The sequence below is a fragment of the Hyperolius riggenbachi genome, chromosome 4 (assembly GCF_040937935.1).
Source record: "Hyperolius riggenbachi isolate aHypRig1 chromosome 4, aHypRig1.pri, whole genome shotgun sequence".
In the NCBI taxonomy this organism is placed as follows: Eukaryota; Metazoa; Chordata; class Amphibia; order Anura; family Hyperoliidae; genus Hyperolius; species Hyperolius riggenbachi.
In genome coordinates, this window is record NC_090649.1 from 464,083,915 (window position 1) to 464,093,868 (window position 9,954).

A 9,954-nucleotide genomic window follows, 5' to 3' on the forward strand; every position below is an offset into this window, starting at 1 on the left:
CCATCCATCCATCCCTATCTGTCCCTCTCTCTCTCTCCATCCATTCATCCCTATCTGTGTCTTTCTCGCTCTCTATGTATATATACCTGTCTGTCTGTCCATCCCTTTCTCCCTATTCATCCATCCCTATATTATCTATTCAGACTTTCCCAGGAGAAAATTGCATATGGGCCTGTGTGTGGGTGTATGCGAAGAGGATGAAGGGGGGGGCACCAAAATCAGGCTTCGCTCAGGGCGCTGTGAAACCTAAGGCCGGCCCTGCTTAGCAATATGTAGAAGCTTTCCAGAGGCGCCTCTGAGGCGCTCAGTGTGGTTTTGATGCTGTTAAGCTGTATGCTCCTTTTTGATTGGCCTGATGAGGCGGGGTTGAGCCCGTGAAACGCGTTGCCTATTTTTACCGTGGAGTATAAATAAAATTGTTGTTTGACTGTTGATGCCACAGTCCTTCCTTTGTTTGCTTTGTCTGCATGGATGGGATAGGCCCACCACTGCCCCATCGGTTTTAAGCTCGTTTAAGTGACTTTTATTCTATTGGCGCCTCTGGAAAGCTTCTACATATTTTCCAGAAAAAATTCTGCATTCTGATTGGGCTAAAATGACCGAGTTGCGAAAAAATGGATTTCCTGCAAAATTTAAATTCCGTTTTCCGTTTTCTGAATTTCGCTGGGAAATTCGGAAATTTCAAATTTCACAGAATCTGAATGAGCATCCCTATTCCATACCTCCCAACATTTTGAGATCAGAAAGAGGGACACTTAAGCCACACCCATGCCACACCCCCTAATCACGCCGCTGTCACACCTCTAGTCAAGCATAGCATAAAGATTTTATAAGAAAAATATGTAATTTTATAATTTAGACCACACTGGTCCTTTCTATCCTGGTTCATTTTCCTTCATAAAACATGGAAATAAGAAATATAGGAGTTAAGGATGAGTATAAAGTTTAGAGTCAATTTAACACATTTTTCAGTAGAAAAATGAATAATTTTACATAGGTCTGTACATCAGTCCTGAACGAGGGACAAATGAGAAGGAAAGAGGGACAGTGGGACAGGGCTCCCAAAGAGGTACTGTCCCTCAAAAAGAGGCACAGTTGGGAGCTATGCCTACTCTAGGGTGACCAGGCGTCCTCTTTTGCCCGGACAGGTCCACTTTTTCCGACCTGTCCGGGGCGTCCTGGCGGGTTTTTGAAATGTCCGGGTAGGGAGAGCCGTTTGGGAGCCAAACACGAGCCGGCTCTTTAAAGGGAGCCGAGCGGCCTATCCAGAAGAGGCAATGCTTTCTAAAGAGCTGGAATTCCCATCACTAGACTGCGACTCAGTCTAGTGATGGGAATTCCTCTTTAAGCATCGGCTCTTCTGGCTCGGTCGCTCGGCTCCCAAAGAGCAGGCTCGTTCAGCTTCCAAAGCTTCTGTGTCGCTCGGCAACACCACTCGCATCCCCCTATTGATTGGTCCGGAGCCCTGCGTGCGTGCCGCTGGGGCTGATGGGAGAGAAGAGGATGTATCTGTGTAGCTGGAGCTGCCATGCAGTGAGTGATACACACCGAGCAGACATGAGTGGGAGCAACTGTGCTGAGGGCGGCAGGAAGAGCATTTCGTGGGGAAATGTGCTGCCAATCTCATAGCATTTGTGGGGAAATGTGCTGCCAATCTCATAGCATTTGTGGGGAAATGTGCTGCCAATCTCATTGCATTTGTGGGGAAATGTGCTGCCATTCTCATTGCATTTGTGGGGAAATCTGCTGCCAATTTTATTGCATTTGTGGGGAAATCTGCTGCCAATCTCATTGCATTTGTAGAGAAATATGCTGCCAATCTGATTCCATTTGTGGGGAAATCTGTTGCCAATCTCATTGCATTTGTGGGGAAATATGCTGCCAATCTGATTCCATTTGTGGGGAAATCTGTTGACAATCTCATTGCATTTTGTGGGGAAATCTTATGCGAATCTGATTGCATTTTGTGGTCGGCCGGCCCTCCACCATGTGGTCTGGAAAAAAAAACGGCCCCCATGCCCGCGAAATTGGACAGCACACTGCTAAGGTCTTGTATATTTTTTGCCGGGGAGCAGCTCGCCCATACGCGGATTTATATTTTTTGTGCCCCTAGGCCAAGTATATTGGTGATTTTCTTACCATGTGCAGCAGCACCCCTCCCATTCCATGTGCAGCCCCCTGTTCCATGTGTATCATCCCTGTACAGCAGCCCTTCCCCCATTCCATGTGCATCATCCTTCCCCCATTCTACTCCCCATGTGCATCATCCATGTGCAGCAGCCGTTCCCCTATTCCATGTGCAACCCCCTCTTCTATGTGTATCATTCAAGTACAGCAGACACACACTCCCATTCCATGTGCAGCCCCCTCTTCCATGTGTATCATCCCTGTACAGCAGCCCTTCCCCCATTCCATGTGCAGCCCCCTCTTCCATGTGCATCATCCATGTGCAGCAGCCGTTCCCCTATTCCATGTGCAGCCCCCTCTTCTATCTGTATCATTCATGCACAGCAGACACTCCCATTCCATGTGCAGCCCCTGTTCCATGTGTAACATTCATGAACAGCAGCCCCTCCCATTCCATGTGCAGCCCCCTCTTCTATGTGTATCATCCCTGTACAGCAGCCCTTCCCCCATTCCATGTGCAGCCCCCACTTCCATGTGCATCATCCATGTGCAGCAGCCGTTCCCCTATTCCATGTGCAGCCCCCTCTTCTATGTGTATCATTCATGTACAGCAGACACTCTCATTCCATGTGCAGCCCCTGTTCCATGTGTAACTTTTATGAACAGCAGCCCTTCCCATTCCATGTGCAGCAGCCGTTCCCCTATTCCATGTGCAGCCCCCTCTTCCATGTGTAACATTCATGAACAGCAGCCCTTCCCATTCCATGTGCAGCCCCCCCTTCCATGTGCATCATCCATGTGCAGCAGCCGTTCCCCCTATTCCATGTGCAACCCCCTCTTCTATGTGTATCATCCATGTACAGCAGCCTCTCCCATTCCATGTGCAGCCCCCTTTTCCATGTGTATCATCCATGTATGCAGCCCCTCTATTCATGAACAGCCACCTTGAGCATCAGCTTCCCTTTCCATGTGTTGCTCCCCATTTGCAGCTTTCTCTTCCATATGCAGCAACCCCTTTTTCATGTTCAGGTGCTCCCTTGGACTGCAGCCGTCCAAGTCCCGGGCCTTTGTGGCCTTTCCAGAAATCTTGCCCTGCCAGTCCTCTCTCTGTCCCCTCCCTCCCGGACCCCCGATGTCCCCCATTCAAAATTTGCACCCAGCTGTGTCTTTGGTACTCCTCAGCAGGCTTCAGAAATACTCGTGCCCCCGAGTGCTTCCAAAGTTGGGCACATCCGTACTGCACATGCGCAAGCACTGACTCGGGCCGGGGTGGCTCTATGGGACCCCTTCCCTCTTCTTAGGTGAGTATCTGTCTTTTTTTTATTTTTGCATCAGGATTGCTTTAACCCCCCCCCCATGATTTAATTCATGAACACGGATATTGCAATATTGCACCTTGTACTCTAGAGGGCACCCCAGGCATTTGCCTAAATTGTCTGTGCTCAAAAACGTACCCGTTTATCACTGCAGGAACATATCCTCTTCTAGAGGAGGTCCCCTTACTCAGAAAACCAATCATGCTTTGGAAATGTAACGATTGTGGAACTTTCCCCATGATCAGCGCACAACGCGTGCGCTGACACGGCGGAAGTCCTCCACAAGCGTATAATTTGCAGGAACCCAGCAAAAGGTGCTACGCACCCGTAGAGGGAAAATTCCTGTCGGCAGATGGCGCTGGGGAGTGCAGAGGAACCAATCCTCTGTACCTCCACAAATGCCAGACAGGAATTGTACAAAACGCAGAACGTAATCGCAAGAGAGGCGATTGCGAATGAGAATGAGCAAAGGGACAGGTTGTATGTGTGTGCGCCAATCCAGTCGCCACCCCGCAACCGCACACACACAACAGCAGATATGAAATAGGAACGCGATCGCGAGAGGTGCGATCGCCAGACGAGACACAAGGCAGATCAGAACAGAATACGAGGTTAGCAAAGGCATAGCAAATAATACAATGAGGAGATACGGAAAATAACAAATGCTAGCTAACCGCGAACACCGCACTCATTCGCAACAGTGCACGCGGTTATGCGCGGTCTCCACGTGATAAGCACAATAGAGACAAGCACGCCTAACTAACCATTAACAGACAAACATGAAACAGAGGACGCGAGCGCTTGCTTAACGGTTACCTCACCGAGCCTCCAGCAAGCGTAGCAGACAGACACACGAAAACAGGGACAAGCGAGAGATATAGGATCCACAGCACTAGCGAAAAGTGGCTAGCGCGATCCAAGTACAGAGTAGCAGAACAGAAGGATCCCCAGCGCCAGCGAAAAGTGGCCAGCGCGATCCCAGAAGACAGAACAGAAGGATCCCCAGCGCTAGCGAAAAGTAGCTAGCGCGATCCCAGGAGACAGAACAGAAGGATCCCCAGCGCTAGCAAAAAGTAGCTAGTGCGATCCCAGGAGACAGAACAGAAGAGATAGCTGGTAGCAACCGCTGCACCAGCTATACTCCAAGAACAGAGATCAGAACCATTTCCTGTCAACCACCATAGGGACAGGACAATGGCAAACAGGCAAGACAAGACAGAACAGGCAATACAGATAATACAATCCTAACAGCACTAGGGAAATCTGCCTAGCGCAGATTTAGGAATTACTCTAAGCTGATGTTCAAACAGAGAGCAAGGCTGACACCCCACCAGGAGTGTTACATAGGACGAAATCCTTATGAACAGCGAAGCATTGTGGGAAAGACATAGTACTTATAGTACACGCCTCCAATGAATGTGGCCAGGCAATTTGCATGACAACGTATGCAAATTCCTCTGCAAGCACAAGCTGCAAAACTGACAGAAGCTCTTCTTTCCAGAGTCCTGCAGCATGCAAACCTACACAATGGTCAAAAGGCTGGCTGCCTGCACAGGCAGCTGAGCAAATCATCACAGGAAATTGAGCATAATGAATGGAGCCTATGTTTAGGTCCAATTCCAGGATACTTCACCAGGGAACCAAGGAATGGGGATTCCAGTTTCAACTGAGAGCCCCAGCCAATTGCCAATCCCACCTATATAACCACACCACTCTTCCATTCCTATGCCACTCTCTCCGGCCAAAGCAACAAAACAGCACCTTCGAGTGACCATTTAATGTATTGTACACTGCAAACTTCCCTGAAGAGTAATTACTCCCTGAGATGGAGTAAGATGTAATGGTCCCCTAGGCAGGGTAGTAGATTTGGCACCCCTTGTGGTCCTTTCGGTAGGCTGAAGTGGAGAGAGGTCAGAGAAGATGGCAGGTGGGCCCCTTGACACCCACTAGGCCCCAAGCACCTGCCTAGGTTGCCAGGTAGATGATCCTGCTCTGAGGGTAACTCATGAAGACAAGAATGTAATGAAGAAGAGAAGCAGAAAAAAACAGAGCCGCTGCAAATTCAGAAGTTCAAACACAGATTGGTGGGCCAAACAAATATTTATAAATGTACTGAACTTAAAATGTTGGTGTCAGTAGAGGATTGCAAACAGATCCCCAGTGCAACAAATGGAGCCCTTGGCTTTTAACATTTTCCCTGTAGAGCATCTGTCGGTCTAGTGGTGTGATTATATATATATATATATATATATATATATATATATATATATATATATATATATATATATATATATATATATATATATATATATATATATATATATATTCCCCCTGGTCGCAGCATGAGGAGAGAGCTGGCCACCGACATCGGCGGGGAGAGGGGACAGTCCGCCCCCCACCTCGGGCTCTCCCCTCAGTGCGCACCCCTCCTGCAATTATCAGTGACAGCGGGCGGCGGCAGGAACACATACCTCCATCTACCATGGAGGTCAATCTCTATGTGCCTCACGCTACTTCCTGTTTAAACAGGAAGCAGTGTCAGACACTTAGAGATTGGAACCTCTTGCACGTGGAGCGCAGGAAGGTACGTGTTTCTTGCTGGACCTGGCAAGTACCAGCTCTGTGGCTTTTGGGTTCTGTATCACAGTTACCTCTGGTGGTGAAGTGAATCTGGATGAACCATGAAGGGTAACGTAGACAGAGGTATCACTAACCTCTCTGCCTGGAGACACAGACTCACTTTACAGTTCCCTCATCTATCATGTATCTCTCCAACACCTAAACTGCTCAGAATGCCACAACACCTGACACGTGGGACCTGATTTACTAAAGCATCCCCTTGTGACTGCTCAACGCCTGCAGTGAGGGTGACCCGGCAAACCTGAACTTCTCTCTCCCTCAGTTACTGGGAAGTTCTGGATCTCTACTAGAGACGGACATCCATGATTGGCTATAAGTCAGCATGGAGGAGGTTTGGCTTCAGCTTTGAGCAATCACTCTTCTGCCAGCATGCCCATGTGACTAAAGGGGGGAGTGGCAGCACCTGACTGGGAGTGGACAGGGAGGTGTGGGTCGCTGAGTTTCTATATGTGCAGTAGGCCAAACACTACAAAAGGCAAAAACTATATTTTTCTACAAAACTTTGTATCTACAATAATTTTTGAAATTATGTTCTCTTGAATGCAAATTTAAAGAAAACTTACTGGAATTGAGATTTAAGCAGATAGCTGGCTTAAAGGGACACACATTTTCGATTTTGACACAATCACAACAAAAATGATCAAATAAAAGTTATAAATTAGACGTAACAATATATAAATTTTCATTTATAAAAGTATATGGCATGCTCTGTGACATCACTGCTATGTACAAAGACACACAACCAACCTTAGAAAATTGACCTTACATTAACAAATCTATTCCTCATTTTAATCAACACTACATTTATTACAATAAAGAAATACATTCTATCACTTTGACAAATAAAGTTTCTTTATTCTTGAATGTAAACTTCAAATTTATTAGGTCGAATGACTTTCATACAACCCAGCATACACCATTCAACTTCTGACAACACTGATTTGATTTTTCCAACCTTTCCAATCGATTTTAATTGAGAAAAATTACAATTTCAATTGAATTTATTGATCGAATGGAAAAAAATGATCTCGATCTTTTTTTTTCACACAATCGATCACTTTAACCACTTAAGCCTATCTGGACAAACATTCTTGTTCAGATAGGCTGCGTTCACTCCCGCAGGTCGGGCGCTCCTACGCGTGCTCCCGCCGCTGGCTGTTAGCCCAGCGATCAATGAATGGGATTATAGATCCCATTCATTGATCAAAGCCCCCCGCAGAAAAGCCGACAACCTCCAAACAGAGGCTTTGGTTTTTCTAAGTTACAAAAAGTTTCCTGTCCTCATTCTTCTTCCTGAAAGCGTACAATCACGCTTTCAGGACTTCTTCACTGTGGCCATCTTGTGGCCAAATAGTAAAACTACACCACATCTATTTTTTTTATAAATAAATACGGGAGGGTAGGAGGCGCCCTAGAGGGTACTCATATCAAGGCTCTCAAGTCAATAGACAAATTTTATAGGTATACAATAGCGCCTTGTCTCTTCTCCTTTTTATCTTAAGGCACGATACACGACCTGATGAAGCAGTTTGAACCGCGAAACGCGTTGTCATTTTAAAGTGCTCCAATAAAAACTCCCTTGATATGAGTACCCTCTAGGGCGCCTCCTACCCTCCCGTGTCATATACCCCCCTGGGATCAGGGGTATCCACCTTGGCAGGTGGCATCTTTTCGAAGGAGCTGCGACCCTCGAGATTACCTCACAAGGCCGAGTGGGGACGGTACTTCCCCACATGCGATATAGACTGGTTGCCTCATGCGCAACCCAGCTTTGTGAGTATATGCGATCATTTCTTACTAACAAACGTAATCGTGAGATACTACACCAGATTGGGCTCCCGGTGTCTTCCCGTCCTTTTTTCTGTTTTTTTAGCATACATAAATAAATAGCTCATTTTAAATTTAAAAAGTGTTTAACTCCCACAAGAAAAATTACCCACATAAAATTAATAAAAAAAAAAAATTATAATAAAAAAAACCAACATAAATTGTTACCTAAGGGTCTGAACTTTTTAAATATGCATGTCAAAGGTGTATATTAATATAATTTTTTTTAAATTATGGGCTTGTAAATAGTGATGGACGCAAATTGAAAAAAATGCACCTTTATTTCCAAATAAAATACTGGTGCCATACATTGTGATAGGGACATAATTTAAATGGTGTAATAAGCGGGACAAATGGGCAAATAAAATACATGGGTTTTAATTATGGTAGCTTGGATTAATTTCAAACTATAATGGCCAAAACTGAGAAATAATGATTTTTTTCCATTTCTTTCTTAATATTCCTGTTAAAATGGATTTAGAATAAAATAATTCTTAGCAAGATGTACCACCCAAAGAAAGCCTAATTGGTGTCGGAAAAAACAATATATAGATCAATTCCTTGTGATGAGTAGTGATAAAGTTATTGGCAAATTAATGGGAGGTGAAAGTTGCTCAGATGCAAAAAATAAACAACCCTGTGGGCTTAAGTTGTTAAACGAATTGGAATAAAGTCAAACAGAAAACTTGTAACATATGTGGCCACCATAAGGCCCCTTTTACACTTTTAGACACTTTTATTTGCGTTCCGTCACCCTTTCTGTACGCAGGGTAATGCAACATTAAAGAAAGTGTATGGGGCCTAGAACACTAACCGCGTTGCGCCGGAAGCTTCCGATTCACCGCTAACCCGCCAAAAAAAGTCAACAGCAGATTACCGTTGGGATTTCAAAATGCATAGGTATGCTGCTGCGCATGCGCGGAACGATGTAAATCCGATGGGGCAGCTGGGAATGCCAGTGACGTACTTCCTGTCCAGCCGAAGTGGTCAATCGGGTGCACATCGGTAACGGTAATGAATGCGATGGAACTCCTGGCCGCTGTCATCCCTAATGTAAATGTGTCCCTGTGCATTACAGTACTTCACCTGTCGGCTAGCGCCCGCCGCGATACTCATACATCTTCCATTTTTCACATTGCCGCCTCACGTGGCTACCGGCATATAGCAAGTGGGACATGTGTGTGTGATGTCACACGTACGCTTCTCGTGCTATAGGCCATTAGCCACGTGGGGCAGCAATGAGGAAGATGTATGGGCACAGCTGTGGGCGACAGCTGACAGGCGAAGTTACTTTAATGAATGTATGGGCATGGGGGGCACATTTACAGTAGGAGGCAGAGGATGCAGAGTCACAAGGCCAATTCCTGATAAATGTCATGCTGAAATTGATCAGGAATTGGCCTACAGTGTATGGGCAGCCAACAGATCTCTATCTGTGATCAAAGATCTGCCCATCATTGTTAGATGCATAGGCGCCTTTAGGGCCCTTTTCCACTAGCAATCGCTAGCGTTCGCTCTAAACGCTAGCGATGGCTGAATCGCCAGTGCAGGAAACTTCCCGGCGATTGCGTTCACGATTTTGCTATGCAATGCACTGCATAGCCAAATCGCGGCAAAGATCGCTCCGCGGTGCGATCGCGATTGAGTCAAAAATGAATCGCGGTAGTGGAAATTACCTACCGCGATTCCTATGTTAAAAAGCAAACCGTAGCAAGTTCAAAATCACTAGCGGTTTGCGATTTTGCGATTCAGCATCGCAAACGCCGCTAGTGGAAAAGGGCCCTTATAGAATTTTTTTTTTATTTTGCCAACAGGGTGTGTGCTCAAACAGCAAGTGAACCCTTATATACCTGGCTTTGCAGATAAGGCCTAATTAGCTTATTCATGAGACACTGCTCAAGCAAATCTGCATTCGCTTTCGCATGCTAGGATATGCAGGGTTATGCCAACTAACTCACTGCAAAATTTTTGCCCTGCAGGGGATCAGTTTGCGCAACATTTAACACTTATCCAGGATCACCACGTGGAGGCCCCCCAGCATCCC